Genomic DNA, 16,744 nt, shown 5'->3' with positions numbered 1-16,744 from the left:
ATATCTGCTCCTAGGAAGGGGCACCAGGCCCCAGGGAGGGCTGCATGAGATAGCCCCCTCTTATCCTCCCCCAGGGAGGGCTGGATGAGATGCTCCTCCCTGCATTTGGGGTGGGGGGGTAGAGGGTCACCCCCCATTACATTAGAAAATTACCTGGTGGTTTATGGTGCCCCTCAGCCCGCCCTAAAGTGTAGTGTACCATTTTTCATTTTTTTCTTTGTTTACGAAACTTGCCTTGGCGCAGAGGGGCACATTGGTGTGCCAGTCTGGCGCCGGGGTGCCCCAAAACGTACTGACCAATGCAGCAGGGGGGGGACAGTATGGGTGGTTTGGCATTTGGGTGGGCTGACACAGATAATTTATGTTTTGTTTTTCCCTTTACAGGTCTTGAGCAGTTCAAGCTTCTCCCTTGTTATGTACGTATGAAATTTTGGTTATTTCAACATTATATAGTGGGTGGAGGGCACATTGCTATTGGGATGGGGGGAACTGGGCCTGTAGTGTTGGTGTTGTGAAGGGAAGTGGGTGCTCTGGGGAGGTATTGGGGTGGCCAGGAACACACTTGCCGGGGTAGCGCACAAAATGCCCCCCCAGTCCAGCTGAAGAGTGCTGTTTCCCTGGGAGGGAAGTTTGCCACTTAGCCATCTGTGCAATGTTTTCTTGTGTGCTGGGGGTTGCCATACACCCATTGGTCTTATTCCAGTTTGCTATCACTGAGCAGTCCAGCCTTCCGTGGTGGTAGATGACTGAGAAGTGTCATGTATGTGGTGGAAGGAGCTGAAAAATGTATAGACACCTGCCAGATTGTTTGGATGTGTTATTGGTAGGCAAAGCACTGAATGTAATTCTTTTATGTTTCCTTTGCAGTTGTGGCTACTGAAAATCGTTTGCTGATTTATGTAAGTACTACATATATTACTTGGTAATGTGCGGGTGGAGGGTTACTGTGGTGGGAGAAACTGTGGCTGCAGTGTCAGTGGTATGGGTGAGAAAGGGTAGTGGGGGGGTGCAGGGGGCAGTGATGGGAGTGCCTTGCAATGAGGAAAGTGGCTGCTTTGCAGAAGGAAAAATTGGCCGACATAAGTAGCAGCAACTTTTCAAAAATGTTGCCGGTAGTAATGCAGATGGTCATTTTTTTCTGAACCTGCTACGCACACTTGATACAAAGAACACTACTTTCACTGCAACGATCCCCATTTCTGTGGTCCTTTTCCAGCAGTGGTCCCAGTGAGCCCGGCAGGGTCCCCATCCTTATGCAGGGGGAAAAGCTGTAACGCAGGGTAGCTAGAGGGGCAGGAGGGGTGGGGGGTAATGTCATTGGCCTTGGGCGTCCATCTTCCAGATGGATATTTTGGCCCTCAAAATCGGCAGTGGGTGCAGGGTGCCCCAGCAGGGTCCCCATCCCGTCCTGGAGGGGAAAGCTGCAGTGCTGCCCAGGCAGAGATGTAGGGTGGTGGTGGTGGTAGATGTGTGTGACGTTGGCTGCCTCTCTGCCTTGGTAGTCGAGTGGCCCCAAGTTCACCAGTGGTTCAGGAGCTGTGCCCCAATTTTTCACAATCAAAGTGTCCAAAATTGCATCCATGTGTGATGAATGGCGCACATTCTGTCAGAGTACCTATATTCAGAGAGGGTACAAAGCACCCTTGCTGCACAGTTCATATCCTCTGTCAGACTAGTCACCCTGCCAAAGTTTAACGATGTAGCATGTGCAAGTCACCTTACCACTGTGCTGTGCAGGCGGTGGGCCACAGGAGCAGACAACCTTTACTGATTACAATTGCACCAGCACACCTGTGTTATTGGCACAAGGTGACATACTATCTTCTTCACCTCTTTCCCCTGAAAATAATGTGGCAATTATGTGTCGACCTACTGTTATCTCAAATGAGAGGTTCCGAATGGGTGAAGTGTGTGTCTGGGATTGTTACAAGAGTCATGTATTGATGCAATTGTGTAATTCGGTAAACTGTATGTGTAGCCATAATCATGGGGGTTTTCCTGTTTCCATTTCCTAGTGAGGATGAGGGTTGTGTGGATTTTCGGCCACTCTTATATCCAAAGGGCTGAACGACTTTTCCGAGGGCCACCTACATCTGAGTCTGGAAGGGATGGCCTTGCAGTGAATTGGTTTGGGGTCGGGGGGATGCGCCTTCACCAGCTCAGAGGAGCCATCATCGATGCCCAAGCAAAAGGAGGGCCCCCCCCCTGACCTTATAGTGGTGCACCTGGGAGGAAATGATTTTGTGTCTGTGGGACGGAAGGGGGTACGGGAGCAGCTCATGGCGGAACTTGAATGGATTGCACAGAGGTTTCCAAACACTGTGGTGGCCTGGTCCCAGATGATTCCCAGGATGGATTGGAGAACTCAAGGGAATACAAGGGCCATCAACCGCTCGGTGTGGAAACTGAATGGCGAGTTCACTAGACTGACAGAGGGCAAAAAAAGAATACGGACCATTCACCATGGCAATATCAAAGGTGCTGTGATGTTTCACAGAGATGGGGTGCATCTTTCCAAAACAGGCATGGAGCTGTTCATTGGAGACATAATGGATTTTGCCCTGATGCTATTTTTGGGGGGGGGGTTGCCCAGTAACTGATGGACGCACTGGAATATGTGAGACTCCTAATTCCTAGAAATTGTTTGCATTCATGGCATGTCAAAGCATTCAGTATGTCTGTGATGCTTATTTCTTAGCTACCCATCACCACTTGCATCAGTCTAAATCAATTTGCTTGGCCTTGCATTCATTTTGTCCTTGTGACCTTTCCCCTTACAACAGACACCCCTATGTGAATGAGCAGGTGTTTTTGTCAAAAGTGTGCCAGCAGTTGCCTGGAAGGGCCTGCCGTGTACTTTTGTTATCTTCCCTTTCTGCGTCTTCATTGCCTATGGGTTTTCAACTCACCCAATCACTAATATGTTGCATGGTTGCTTCTCACCTCCATTTCCCATCCACCAGCATCCCATGGAGGAGGGCATGGTTCAAAGCATGTTGGCTGTGTCTGAATAGGTAGTGTGGCTGCAATCCTCGTCCCCACGCTTGTATTTGTGTAAGGTTTAGCGGAAGAGGACATCGTCTTTAGCTTTTTTGTTGTCTTTCTTTTAGGTGCAGGTGTGTTGTAGCTGTCTACCCACTTGTAGTAAATGTCAGGAAGGTCTGTAATCTCCTCTTCCTCCTGAGATGCCCCAGACTCCCTTTCCTCCCCTTCCTCCTCACCTCGAAGTCTCCGGCGTTGAGTCAGCTTCGGGTTGTCCTTTGTTCGAGTCTTCGTCCCTTTTTTTTGAAGATAGGGACGACCGAGGTAGGACGCCACAGTGACACCCTTTGGGTGATATGTGGCAACCCTCCTCGGTCGCTGGACAATGGGGAAAAAGCCAGTGGCACAAAAAAACCCGGAAGAGTTGAATCTTCAAGCGCAGTGAGGTAGCTATCAACACACTTCGGAGGCAGCAGCAGAGGGAGAGGAACTGATTGACACAGTCCGGAAATTAGATCAAGCTCCAACGAGATTCGGGTATGAGATCAGGTAAGTAGAATATAGTTCCAGTACAGATAGTCAGAAGAGGGCTAGGCGAGGCAATCCACAAGGCAGGCAGCGGTCAGTACACAGAGATATCATGCAGGATAGGAACAGATGAGGGCTATCATAAGAGGACAAAGCGAGGCAAGCACAAGACTGGAAGGAAGGAAGACGGAAAGATCAAAAGAGTAAGTAAAGAGAAAAATACACAAGACGGGAGGGGGGAAGGATGAGAGACGGGAACGGAACAGGCAAGGGAGGAGGAGAAGAGATCGCGGGGGAACCCTGACTAAAGGTACGGAGACAAGGGAAGAAAAAGGGGCGAAAAAAGAATAGAAGGGCAACGGGTGGAAAAAGGAAAAACTACACGAAAAACAGTATCGCCGGCAAACAGGACGAAACACTGTACGTTGCAACGCACCCGACCCCGGAAGTGAAAGGAATAAATCCCGGTGTCGGGAACGTCGCAAAGACAGCTAGACCTACACAGCGCGTTTCCCAAACGTGATGGAACCAGCAATGGCGGATGCAGCCTCCACTTCTTCCAAAGCCGCCAGGTTCCCTGAGGTGTGACAGTAAAGCAGTCAGCTGGTCCTTAGCATTTCACGTGAGTGTTTGCAAAGTAGTACTCCGTTTATTGTAGCGTGCAGGGAGTACCTCACGTTTATTGTAGCGTGCAGGGAGTACCTCATATTGCAGAGGGCTGCTACAGTTTGTGAGCAAAGTCTGGACCTTTTTGTGTACTTGTGTGAGTAGGTATGTGGCACTGAATACCACTTAGTCTGCTACGTTCCATACTTTGAGAAGCACACATACTTATTGTTTCAGTCTTCATCTGGTCTTTGGGCAGTGAAGGGTTCCACAGTGAAGGTACTCATGGCTTCTCGGCGATCAATGTCTGATGCGGAGGCATTAGCTGCAGTGATGGAGTCTGGCTCAGAGCAAGGCACAGAGGTGGACATGCAATCTGAAACAGATAGTGCTTCTGAGGGCCAGGAGGGACGAAGAGCAAGGAAGAGTGCATCCACCTTTTCGCACACTTCCCACACGCAGGGGACCTGTAAGGGGGAGGGGACGTGGAAGACGGCCACTCAATGTGGCAGTTCCTGACATGGCTGAAGAGTCGCACTGGGTGCCTCCAGCAATGGCTCAGCCTGTTGTGCCCCCTTCCACTGGTATATCAGGGTGCACAGTGAATACAGATGGGTTTCAACATATTGATGTTTTCAACCTTTTTGTTGATGATGGTTCATTGCAGATGTGGTTCAGCAAACCAATTTATATGCTGCACAGTTCATGAGGTCAAGGGGTCCCATTCTGAAACCCCAGTCCAGAGCACAAGCATGGGTTCCCACAACCGATGTTGAAATGAGAAAGTTTTGGGGTCTCAATCTGCTCATGGGAATTGATCACAAGCCATCTGTCGCGATATACTGGTCTACTGTAGCACCAGTTTATTGCCCCTTTTTTTCAGCTACAATGAGCAGAAATCGCTTTCAAGCACTGCGCCGTATGTTGCACTTCAATGACAACTCGGCAGCATTACCCAGAACGGACCCATACTTTGATAGGCTTGTTCAATATGGGCACATTGGCATGCGGTACAATCCGCAGTAACCGCAAAGGCTTCCCCAGACAACTTGTGTGTAAGAAGTTGGCCAAGGGACAATGTATGGCATTGCGGCAGGGTGAATTGTTGGCAGTGAAATTCTGCGACAAAAGGGACGTGTACATGCTAAGTACTATTCATGATGAAAGTACTTCAGCAGTCCCTCTGTGTGGGCAGACTCAGCAAGTCTGGAAGCCCAACTGCATTCTGGACTACAACAAGTACATGGGTGGAGCAGACAAAAATGACCAAGTGCTTGAGTCATACCGTGCTGAACGCAAGTCAAATTTCTGGTACAAAAAGTTAGCTACACACATTGTGCATATGGCAATGTACAATGCTTATGTGGTGTACCGTGCAGCTACTCCACAAAAGAACCTCTCCTTTTTGGACTTTGAATTAGCCATTGTTCAATCTCTGGCTATGGTTCATGTACCAATTCCCTCCTTTCCAGAGGTAGAAGATGTGGCCAGATTGCAGGAGCGACACTTTGGTGATTATGTTCCTTACACTGCCACAAAGGCACAACCTTACAGAAAATGTAAGCTGTGTACTAAACAAGGAAAGAGGAAGGATACTCGGGTGTACTGTCCAGAATGCCCTTCCCAGCCTGCCCTCTGCTTTCAGCCCTGTTTCCTTTTGTATCATACAAAGGAAAAATATTGGGAGATTGATTGATTTCCGCAAATGCCCATCATTCCTTGAAAGGGACCCGTAGCTACTGAAATCGTGCATGTCTTATAAAGGAATGGCACTCTTGCACCCTGCCCTGGAGGTGTACCTTCAATGAAAATTCAACAGGATGTCAACTCACTTCACTTGATTTAGCGTGCCTTCACGAGCATTGCTAGTCCTGCTTCCTCCACTTGTGGCCTGCCTTGGAAAGGCAACCACAGCCATAGCTTTCCCTTGAGGCCTGCCTACGAAATATACATCAGTCTAGATCCCTCAGCTCAAAGCGTGACATGCAAAGGAACGCTAATCAGTCTCCTTCCATTGGAGGCGTGCCTGCACAATAGTAATCATTACGGATCCCTTTACTCGAGTCGTGCCATGCGGGTCATTCCCCTTTGGTGTGCTTTGGCAAGCAATGCTAGTCCTGCTCCCTCCACTTGAGGCCTGCCTGGGAAAGAGACTTCACCCCCGGTACCTTTCACTTCAGGTCTGCCTCATAAGGAAAAGGCAGTCTAGCTCCCTCTGCGCGTGGTGTGCCTTGCAAAGTAACGCAATGCATGTTCCTTCCAAAGCATGCGCATCTTGGAAAGGAATGCCACTCCAGCGCCCTCCACTTGAGGTGTGCCTTGGAGTAGATGGGGACAGCACTCTGGTTTACTCCCCTTTGGTGTGCTTTGGCACGCAATGCTAGTCCTGCTCCCTCCACTTGAGGCCCGCCTGGGAAAGAGACATCACCCCCGGTACCTTTCACTTCAGGTCTGCCTCATAAGGAAAAGGCAGTCTAGCTCCCTCTGCGCGTGGTGTGCCTTGCAAAGTAACGCAATTTAGGCTCCTTCCACTTCAGGAGCACCATGGAAAGGAATGCCACTCCACCGCCTCTAGTTGAGGCGGGCCATGGAGAAGAAGGGTAGAGCACTCTGGGTCACTCCCCTTTGGGGAGTCTTGGCAAGGCACGCTAGTGCAGCTTGCTCCCGTTCGGGATTGCTGTAGAAGAAAACGTCTGGAAAGCCCCATCCGCTTCCGGCGTACATTGGAATGGAACCCGAATCTGGCACCTTCCACCTAAAGTTTGGCATGCAAAGAAACGCCAGTCCCGCTCCCTTTACTCAAGGGGTGCGTTGTGGAAGACCAGAACACCATTCAGGTTCCCTCCACTCAAGGGGTGTCTTTTCAAAATAATACACGCCACTTTGGCTCCCTCCCTTGAGGTCTAAGTGTCATGAAAGTGGTACTTGGACACCAACTGTATGGCGGCGGTGTCTTGCGTACCTTGTAACATCCTGCCTTGTTTATTGTTTTACTGCGAGTAATGTTATGTGTGGTGTAAGTGACACGTCTTCTGTAGGAATGAATTGGATATGATTGGTGTATGCATAAGGTAAAGATACAAAGAACATGTCGATGTAATTTCTGTGAATGCTATCAGGGTCCACATACGATTGCAGGCACATAAAGTTTGAATGCAGACACAGTTGTTATACAATTGCTGCCAAATGATAGATAAGATATTGCTAGAGACACAGTTGCATTGTAAGCACATTTCCATGTGGTATAAGTGTGTAGATATGCTCATGTGCAGATACGCTTGCTCTGGTGCTAGTGATTTGGTAGAAGTGCAACTGCTGAAATGGATGCCAGCTGACTGCAGACACGAAAGGGATACGAATGGCCAGTGATCTGATGGGTGCCTTGTCGTGGCATCACTGCTCACAAGGACGATCCTTCTTGTGCTACACAAGGAGGTTTCTCTTTGTGCTAAATCCCACCTTGTGTGTCCAACTGCATTGTGACTGGTATGTTTGTGAAGTGTGAGGAAAGGTGCATGTGAAATGGCTAACTACCAGTACTTTACTGTTACCTGAACGCACTACAGAGAAGTTACTATACAAATGATGTACCCATTGTCACTCAGGTACGACACCTGCACACAAGAGGTCTTCCTCTCATTGGGAGACGTGTTGGGATGCGGGAAGGTAGGCCACGTGTTGTTGGCAGTGTGTTTCGGTGGGTGGCCAGAGCGAAATGTCTGAGAATTGTCTTAATTTCCAGCCAATTTCAGAGACATTTCCCTGTGTCCACTCACCGAAACACGTCGCCAACAACAGATGTCATACCTTCTCGCGTTCCCACAGGTGTCCCGATGAAAAAGGTACCTCACATGTGTGGGTGCACCTACCGGGGGCGCAAAAGGAAAAGGGTAACCCGCTGGTAACCCCAAGCCTTTTGCCACAGCACAATTTGTTCATATGGGCAACCTACAGATTTGGGCCTACGGTGTCGAAACCAGCAAGGAAAACAGGGAACCCCATGCATTTCCCAAAAGAGGACACCCGTGGGAATCCACAGAGGTATGACTTGTGCATATCGCCCCAGAATGGATTACCCAGACACCCCTGCAAAGTCTGAAATGTGAGAAAAGAATGCATTTTGTGCACATTTCGCTCAGCTCACCCATCGAAACACACCCCCAACAACACATGGCCTACCGTCCTGCATTCCCACAGGTGTCCCGATGAAAACGGTACCTCACATGTGTGGGTGCACCTACCTGGGCGCCAAGGGGAAAGCCTAAAACACAAGTAACCCCAAGTCTGTGTTTACACCTGAATTTCACACTCACTGCTGACCGGCACACCATACAGATATGGGCCCTGGGTGTCCAAGCCACCAAGGAAAACAGGGAACCGCATGCATTTCCAAAAGGAGACATCTGTGGGAATCCCCAGAGGTATGATTTGCACAAATCGGCCCAGAATTTATTACCCAGACACCCCTGCAACGTCCAAAATGTGGGGGTGAAAAAACGCATTTTCCGCACATTTCACTCAGCTCACCCATCGAAACACGCCGCCAACAACACATGGCCTACCGTCCCGCGTTCCCACAGGTGTCCCTGCGAAAACGGTACCTCACATGTGTGGGTGCACCTACCTGGGCGCCATGGGGAAAACCTAAAACACAGGTAACCCCAAGTCTGTTTTGACACCTGAATTTCACACTTTCTATGCACACCATACAGATATGGGCCTCGGGTGTCCAAGCCACCAAGGAAAACAGGGAACCCCATGCATTTCCGAAAAGAGGACACCCGTGGGAATCCGCAGAGGTATGATTTGCGCAAAAGCGGCCCAGGATTTATTACCCAGAACCCCAGACAAAGTGAACATTGTGTTTTTTCCCCACCAAATATCACACTTTGTCGGGGATTGTGGCTAATAAAAACTGGGGCAATTTGCGCAAGGCAGACCTCTGTGGATTCCCACGGGTGTCCTCTTTTGGGAAATGCATTGGGTTCCCTGTTTTCCTTGGTGGCTTGGACACCCGAGGCCCATATCTGTATGGTGTGCCGGTCAGCAGAGAGTCTGACATTCCGGTCTGAAAACAGACTTGGGGTTACTTGTGTTTTAGGCTTTCCCCTTGGCGCCCAGGTAGGTGCACCCACACATGTGAGGTACCGTTTTCATCGGGACACCTGTGGGAATGCGGGACGGTAGGCCATGTGTTGTTGGGGGCGTGTTTTGATGGGTGAGCCGAGCAAAATGTGCGGAAAATGCATTTTTTTCCCACATTTTGGACTTTGCAGGGGTGTCTGGGTAATAAATTCTGGGGCGAATTGCCCAAATCGTACCTCTGCGGATTCCCACGGGTGTCCTCTTTTCGGAAATGCATGGGGTTCCCTGTATTCCTTGGTGGCTTGGACACCCGAGGCCCATATCTGTATGGTGTGCCGGTCGGCAGAGAGTCTGAAATTCCGGTCTGAAAACAGACTTGGGGTTACTTGTGTTTTAGGCTTTCCCCTTGGCGCCCAGGTAGGTGCACCCACACATGTGAGGTACCGTTTTCATCGGGACACCTGTGGGAACTCGGGACGATAGGCCATGTGTAGTTGGGGGCGTGTTTCGATGGGTGAGCCGAGCGAAATGTGTGGAAAATGCGTTTTTTTCCCCACATTTCGGACTTTGCGGGGGTGCCTGGGTACTAAATTCTGGGGCGATTTGCCCAAATCGTACCTCTGCGGATTCCCACGGGTGTCCTCTTTTCGGAAATGCATGGGGTTCCCTGTTTTCCTTGGTGGCTTGGAAACCCGAGGCCAATATCTGTATGGTGTGCCGGACGGCAGAGAGTCTGAAATTCCAGTCTGAAAACAGACTTGGGGTTACTTGTGTTTTAGGCTTTCCCCTTGGCGCCCAGGTAGGTGCACCCACATATGTGAGATACCGTTTTCATCGGGACACCTGAGGGAACGCGGGAAGGTATAACATTTGTTGTGTTTGTGTGGTTTTCATAACGTTTTGACCCATTTGCTGATGCCCTTTGTCACACAACCCTTTCATTTCCCAAATGTGACCTACATTTATTCGCTGCTTTAGCCACCATACACTTTTGTAACCTGCACAAGTCACCTACCCTTGAAAAGGTCTGCCTGTGCTCTTTCAAAAAATGTATGCTTGCCGTTCCTCACCACATTGGTTTTCCCGATTTACACATGGTAAGTGCGTCTGTGCAGGGCGTGAGCGTAAAACTCCTGTGTACCATGGCTCAGTGTTTGGCTTGTGGTATTGCTTGTTTTGTAAAACACTACAAAAAATGTGTGCTCTCGTAACTGCAAGAGACGGGGGAATGTAGCGGAGCATTGCTTTTCTCAAAATTCATAGAAGCAATTGCCGTACCAAGCCAACCATGTCCAAAACATAACTTTTCATTCTGTCATTTTCCCGCTTTTCCCCCAATCTATGGCAGTTTCCCCTACATAGTGGTTGCCTGACCTACACAAATCACCCCTTCCTAAACTTGGAATTTTGTCTACTTTTCAGAAATATATGCCTTTCTGTCCTCCAATTCGGCTTTCCTACCCTTTTCTTCTATTCCGTCCATGCATGTCCAATTGGCAAAAATGGCCAAAATCGCCTACCTCTCACAAAACGGTTGATAACCACATCAAAATATTTTTTTTTGTTTCCACTCAACCTGTTCTTGAAAGCCAGGAAATTGGGCAATTCAGCACAGCAAACCATTTGTTCCTAGCTCTTACAAGGAAAAAACCACAGGCTTCGTTGTACATCATTTTATTGGCATTTTTTGAAAAAACACAACATTTTTGCCCTTTTTGCTTATTTTCTCTCACCCCCCCTACAGCAACCTAGGATTCCTGGGTGGCGTTACGACCGCCTACATGTGGGGAAAAAAAGGGGCCAAATTTGGCCGAGATAACTCATGTAACATAAAAGTTACAAGCCATTGAATGGCCACATAATGAAATCACCAAAAAAGGCCCTGGCACTGGGGGGAAATACCCATGGCAGTTAAAGGGTTAAAAAAGCCTGCAGGGACTGCCTGAGGTATTGCCTCACGAGGTAATGATTTTTAACCCAGCAATTAAAATTGTAAGATGTAAATAGTGAACCCTGCCACATTTATAGCTGAGCCAGTAGAAGAAGGCGATCATGTGCATGACTGTGGTAATTATGTTGAATTTTATTATGATATACACCGTGTGAAAGAGAATGCTTTCGCGGGAGGGGAGATTCTCTTTATTGATGGTTCTTTGAAAATTGATCAGACTAGTGGGGAAAAGCATTCAGGCGCTGCAGTAATAAGACACAGGTTAAATGGAAATTTTGAAGTAGTAGCGAGTGCAAGACCATCTCACTTTTCAGCGTAAGCAGCAAAATTAATAACGCTTATTGTCGCGCTTGAGAAACATGAAGGGCAGGAAGTGATGGTATACAGTGACTCCGCCTATCTGATGTCAGACGTACACGCTGGGTTAGCACGTTGGAAAAGGAGGGGTCATCTCCGACCAGGCGGCTCTCCTGTGCAGCATGCATCCTTATTGGATAGGCTCATTAAGGCACTACAACTCCCAGTGGCCATGGCGGTCGCTAAATGTGCAGCGCATACTAAGAAAACAGATTTTCTCTTTTGCGGGAATGAAGCTGCAGACGAAAAGCCAAAAGGGTTGCATATTTCCCAGAAATTTCGAGTTTTGACACTAAAAGTACTAAAGAACAAGTAGTTAAAACAATGCTAGTGCAAGAGGGGTTTAATACATTGTTGATAACCCAATTAATAGAGATTCAAGGAAGCACACCACAGAAAGAACAGGAATTATGGAAACAAAGGCAGTGTTCTTTATCCCCCATGGAAGCATTATGGTGACAGTACAGCACTGGAAAGCCAGTGATGCCAGTAATGTTATTAAAGATTGCGCTTGAACAGCTGCATTACCCTGTGCATCTAACTAGAGAGAGTCTTGCTGCTGCGATTGCAGATGACTGGTTCATTCCTAATTTGTTGCAACATGTTCCTCTATGGTGAACTGTATAGTGTGTCAAACGTGTACTGCTGGGCATACACTGAGAACACTTAGGGGCGTAATACCTCGACCAAATGATCTGTTTCAGCAGGTATGTAATGGATATAGGTATCTATTAGTGGTGATGTGTCCCTTTTCTAGGTGGATTGAAGTAGGTCAGTGTACACACCCTGATGCCACGTACGCAGCAAAGTTTTTAGTGCATGAAGTTTTCCTGAGGTGGGGTGTGTGTGAGGTTCTGCGATCCGATAATGGGCCTCATTTTGTTAATGAACTATTTGAACAGATAGGGCATCTATTAAGCATAAAGCATACGTTTTCTTCTGCTCATCAACCCCAATCAAACAGGATATGTCAGGGACTCAACGGCCTCCTCAAAGAATGGATTGCCAAGCATGGCTGTATTGCCTACCCCTAGCCTTATATGCCCTTCGGAATCAGCCAGGATCAGACCACCACCTCACCCTGCATGAGCTAGTTACAGGGCGTTGAGTGAGAACGCCCCTTACATCTCCGTCTAGGAGTACAAGTGATGCCCAGTGCGTTGCGAAAACTTTAGGTGATGAGATGCATGATTATTTGCCATGTATGATCTCTAGTATTTCTTTTGTTTCAGATCAAATTAAGTGCCAGGGGGATCGGTCTAAGAACACAGAAGAAGATCATTTGACAACCAGTCCAAGTGAACTTTTACCATCACCTAAGTTATATGTTGGGGACCTAGTCCAAATTAAAGAATTTATAAGAAAGTGGCATGAGCCACGTTTCCATGGCCCTTTCATCACTAAAGAAGTGTCCCGTTTCGCAATTAGAGTGCAGGGAAGAAGAGCTTGGCTACACAAGGGCGATGTGAAGATCTATAAAGGAAATACCTGCCATCCCACCGTTGCCGATCCAGAAGCAAGACAAGAAGAAGAATTTCAGCGTGTGCAGACCCGATCGATGACAAAGAAGGATGACAAAACAACGAGTGATTAATACAGATTTTATATCGGACTGGAATTCAATTAACACTCCTTATAGATATTTTAGCAGAGAGTGAAAAGACTTGCAGAGAGATCCAGGAATTTTGAAATGAACTTTGATAATTACATATTGAAGCATCAGATTTTTGCTTAAAAGTCAGTTCTTGATCAAATATTGGAAACGAGATCAGTACCCAGTTTCATTTCATGGAGACCATGTGTTTTAAGTAATTAAACATCTATATATATTTTTTTAATTTCTTTATTGGCATTTCTCAAAAACTGTAGTTAAACAACATTGCATATTCGATTGCAGGTTTACACTTGCAGTATGTCAGGCCAATAAGCTTGAACGGAAAGAACAGTGTAGGGGGGGCGGTAACCAAGATTAATGGTGAAAGAAAAGATAAAAAGTAAACCAACCAATTTCGCTAGTGTAGCACATATTCCTGCTGTTCTCAAACAGTGCTGCTGCTCATTGCATGTAAGGTAGTAATATACAATAGTTGCAGTCTGCATAGGCTGGGGGGGACCTTTAATGTGTTCTTACAGTTAAAGAGCTTTACATAGAGGGCTGGTATAATTCCCATATACCTCCGAGGCAGTTCATGGAGGTTTGTGATCAGTGGTATAGAGAGCAGTATTTACCAATGCTTTCCATGCCTCAAAAAGGAGCCCCACCTCCCCACTGCACATTTATAGCATGTCCTCATGCTGATGTCTTAGCTGCACTCCAGTGTTGCTTTTCTTTTAGCCATATGTCATACTGTGGGCCTCGGCTTGATTTCTAAGCCATGGCTATACACCTTTTGCCAAGTATACAGGCTAGGTCCATGAACCTGGAGACATGCTTGTATTTACTGGTTCTAGTGTACATTCCTAGTATGCATTCTTGCGGTGTCCATTTGTACCTGGTAATCCCTGTACTTTCTGAGGTATGTTTGATTCTGGTCCAAAATCTCTGTGCCGAATCTCATTCCCAAAACATGTGGATTATATGGGCGTCTGCTTGACCACATCTAGGACAGCTGGATGCTGCATCTTTATTAAATTTGGCAACCTTGGTTGGGGTCAAATATGTGCGGTGAAGGACGTTGACCTGGAGGAGTCAGAACCGTGCGTTGCGTGAGACATGTTTACCGTGGCTGAGTGCCAACTGCCACTGTTTATCCGTAAAATCTTCTCCCAGGTCTGCCTCCCACCTTACCCTGAGCTTCGCCTGGTCTGTAACCATGCTGTCGATTAGGGCCACGTACAATCGAGACACTGGTCTCCATCCATCTTCTAATGCATACATAAGTGTGAGGAGCACGTTTGATTGGTGTTCCTTCGGCCAATCCGGGCAGACGCACTTGGCGAATTTCGTTATCTGCATATATCTTTAAAACTGCACTCTCTGGAGACCCTCCCTACTAGTGAGGTCTGGGAATTCCCTGTAAGTGCCGTTCTCATACATGTCTCCCCAGGTTACCACGCCAACCTCCTCCCAGCACCTTGCTACTTTCAACTCTTGGTAGTCCCACTGCGTGCTAACCCGTATAGGTCTTTGTGGGGAACAAGAGTGTGTAAGCTTCAGAATTCTCATTGCCCGGAGCCAGACTTTCTGCCTAGTGTCAGTAGTAGAGGGTGAAGTGCCTGCTTGCTCGGAGGGTGCCAAAGAGCTGCTTGTAGTCGCACAGGATGGCTCAAGGCCTCCAGCAAAGTATGTTCTGTATTGGGTTTGTCTGCTAACCATTTGGCAGTAAAGCTAAGCTGGGCCCCAGATAGTATTCTAATTTTGGTAGCTGTATTCCGCCTTGTTCCAGGGGGAGTGTCAGTATTGCTGTGGCCAGTCTATGCCTCTTTGGGCCCCATAGAAAGGTTATCAGAGTGGCTTCTAATTCACGAAAAAAGGGAGGTGCAATATAATAGGTGACATTTGTGAATCCATATAATAAACGTGGTAATATGCTCATCTTTGTAATGGCCACCCTAACCATAAGCGAAAGGGTTAGACGGGACCAGAATACCATTAATTATTTTAACTCTCTCAACTGCTCTGAGTGTGTTTAATGCATATGTTTGTACGGGAGTATGTGCAACCCTGATACACAGATATCTAAAGGAATCATGTTCCCACTTCAATCCCCAGTCCAATGCTGAGGCTAACTTAGTGTCGTTGAACCCTGCGAGGGGGAAAAGACATGATTTATGTTTATTGAATGTGATCCCAGAAAATCTTGCAAAGTTGTCTAATATCTCCAGTGCCAGGGGGAGGTTGTGCTGCGGTTGGCACAGGTAGAGCAACACGTCGGGCATATGAAGAGAGTAGGTGAGTGGTATTTCCTATGCATATCCCAGCTTCAAGGTATTCCTGCCTAAGGTATGCAGCAATAGGTTCCAGTGTTAGTATGTAGAGCATAGGGGAGAGGGGACTTCCTTGGCGGGTCCCTCTCTGAATGTCCCATAGTTTGGATACGTATCATCCTGTCTTGACTCCAGCGGTGGGTGAAGTGTAAAATATCTTGACCATCTTCTAAAATATGCTCTAAATCCAAAGCTTTTTAACGCTGCCTCTATCCATTCCCAATAAATTGACTCAAAAGCTTCAAACGCATCTAATGATGCGACTACGTATTGTTCTGGGCACCCGTTTGTTCAATTACATGTTGTAGCCGGCGTAAGTTCAAGGTAGTGTTGCCATGTGGAACGTAACCGGTTTGGTCCTCATGTATTACTGTCGCTTTGCAGTGTCAGAGATGAGATGCCAGCATTGTCGTTAATAGTTTAACATTGCAATTTAGCATAGCCAGTGGTCTATACGAATCACACTCATCTGGTGGTTTGCCTGGTTTAAGAATGGGGATGATCCATGTTTCTCTCATTGTATCTGGAAGTTTCCCGGTTTGAAAGGTCTCCTCAAAGACCTTTAGGAGTGTCAGGGCTATCCTACTTTGGTACGTTTTGTAAAACTCTGCCGGGAGCCCATCGCTTCCTGGCGTCTTCGCTGAGGCGGATGCAGTAATCACGTCCTCTAGGTCCTGTAGGGTGAAGGGTTGATCCAAAAGATCACGATGGCTGGTAGTAAGTGTGGGGAGCGTAATTTCAGTGAAGGCTTCCTCCGTCGGCTGCCAAGTATGTATGCATTATGGCTGTATAATGTGGCGTAATAAGTGGCAAATATGTCATTGATGACTGATTGTGCCCTCCATGATTCCCCACATTCGTCCCTAAGGAGCGTGATCAGTGTTTTGGGATGCTCTCTGCCGCATAGCCAGGCAAGGAGCCTCCCTGACTTATCCCCTTCTGCATGTGTACGTGCAGTGCTAGCAGCATAGTCAAACTTTGATAATTATTCCCAAGTGGTTTGCTGGTCGACTCGGGCTTCCTGGATGGTCCGCTCAGTGACTCTTCCTGTAGGATGTATAGTTTCCAGAAGTCCCTATGGTTCTCCCTACTATGAAAACTGCTTTTAATTTACTCCTTGATTATTACACAACTTTTGGGAGACACAAAAGAGATGCAGAGGAGGATAGTGAAGGGATAAATACCTATCTAGAGAACACAACACATTTGGGGAATAACATGTGGTATGAGCAAATGAGAAAAGGGGAGAAAGCATATACGAAGGGCTGCTACGTCTGCTCTCTCATCCCCTATGCCATGAATACAGTA

At 47.5% G+C, this 16,744-nt stretch overlaps 1 long non-coding RNA gene across 1 annotated transcript; it reads left to right on the top strand.

Annotated features, from left to right (window-relative positions):
* The first annotated feature begins 252 nt into the window (after positions 1 to 252).
* Positions 253 to 13,478, top strand: LOC138525543 (uncharacterized). The gene is made up of 3 exons (XR_011283345.1): positions 253 to 416; positions 868 to 899; positions 12,742 to 13,478. It is a non-coding gene; the product is annotated as an uncharacterized lncRNA (long non-coding RNA).
* The last annotated feature ends 3,266 nt before the right edge of the window (positions 13,479 to 16,744 follow it).

This window comes from Ambystoma mexicanum, chromosome 7p (genome assembly GCF_040938575.1).
Source record: "Ambystoma mexicanum isolate Mex_15411 chromosome 7p, UKY_AmexF1_1, whole genome shotgun sequence".
NCBI classification, from domain to species: Eukaryota; Metazoa; Chordata; class Amphibia; order Caudata; family Ambystomatidae; genus Ambystoma; species Ambystoma mexicanum.
Note: the sequence above shows the minus strand (reverse complement) of the source record. Positions and strands in the feature narration are given on the sequence as shown.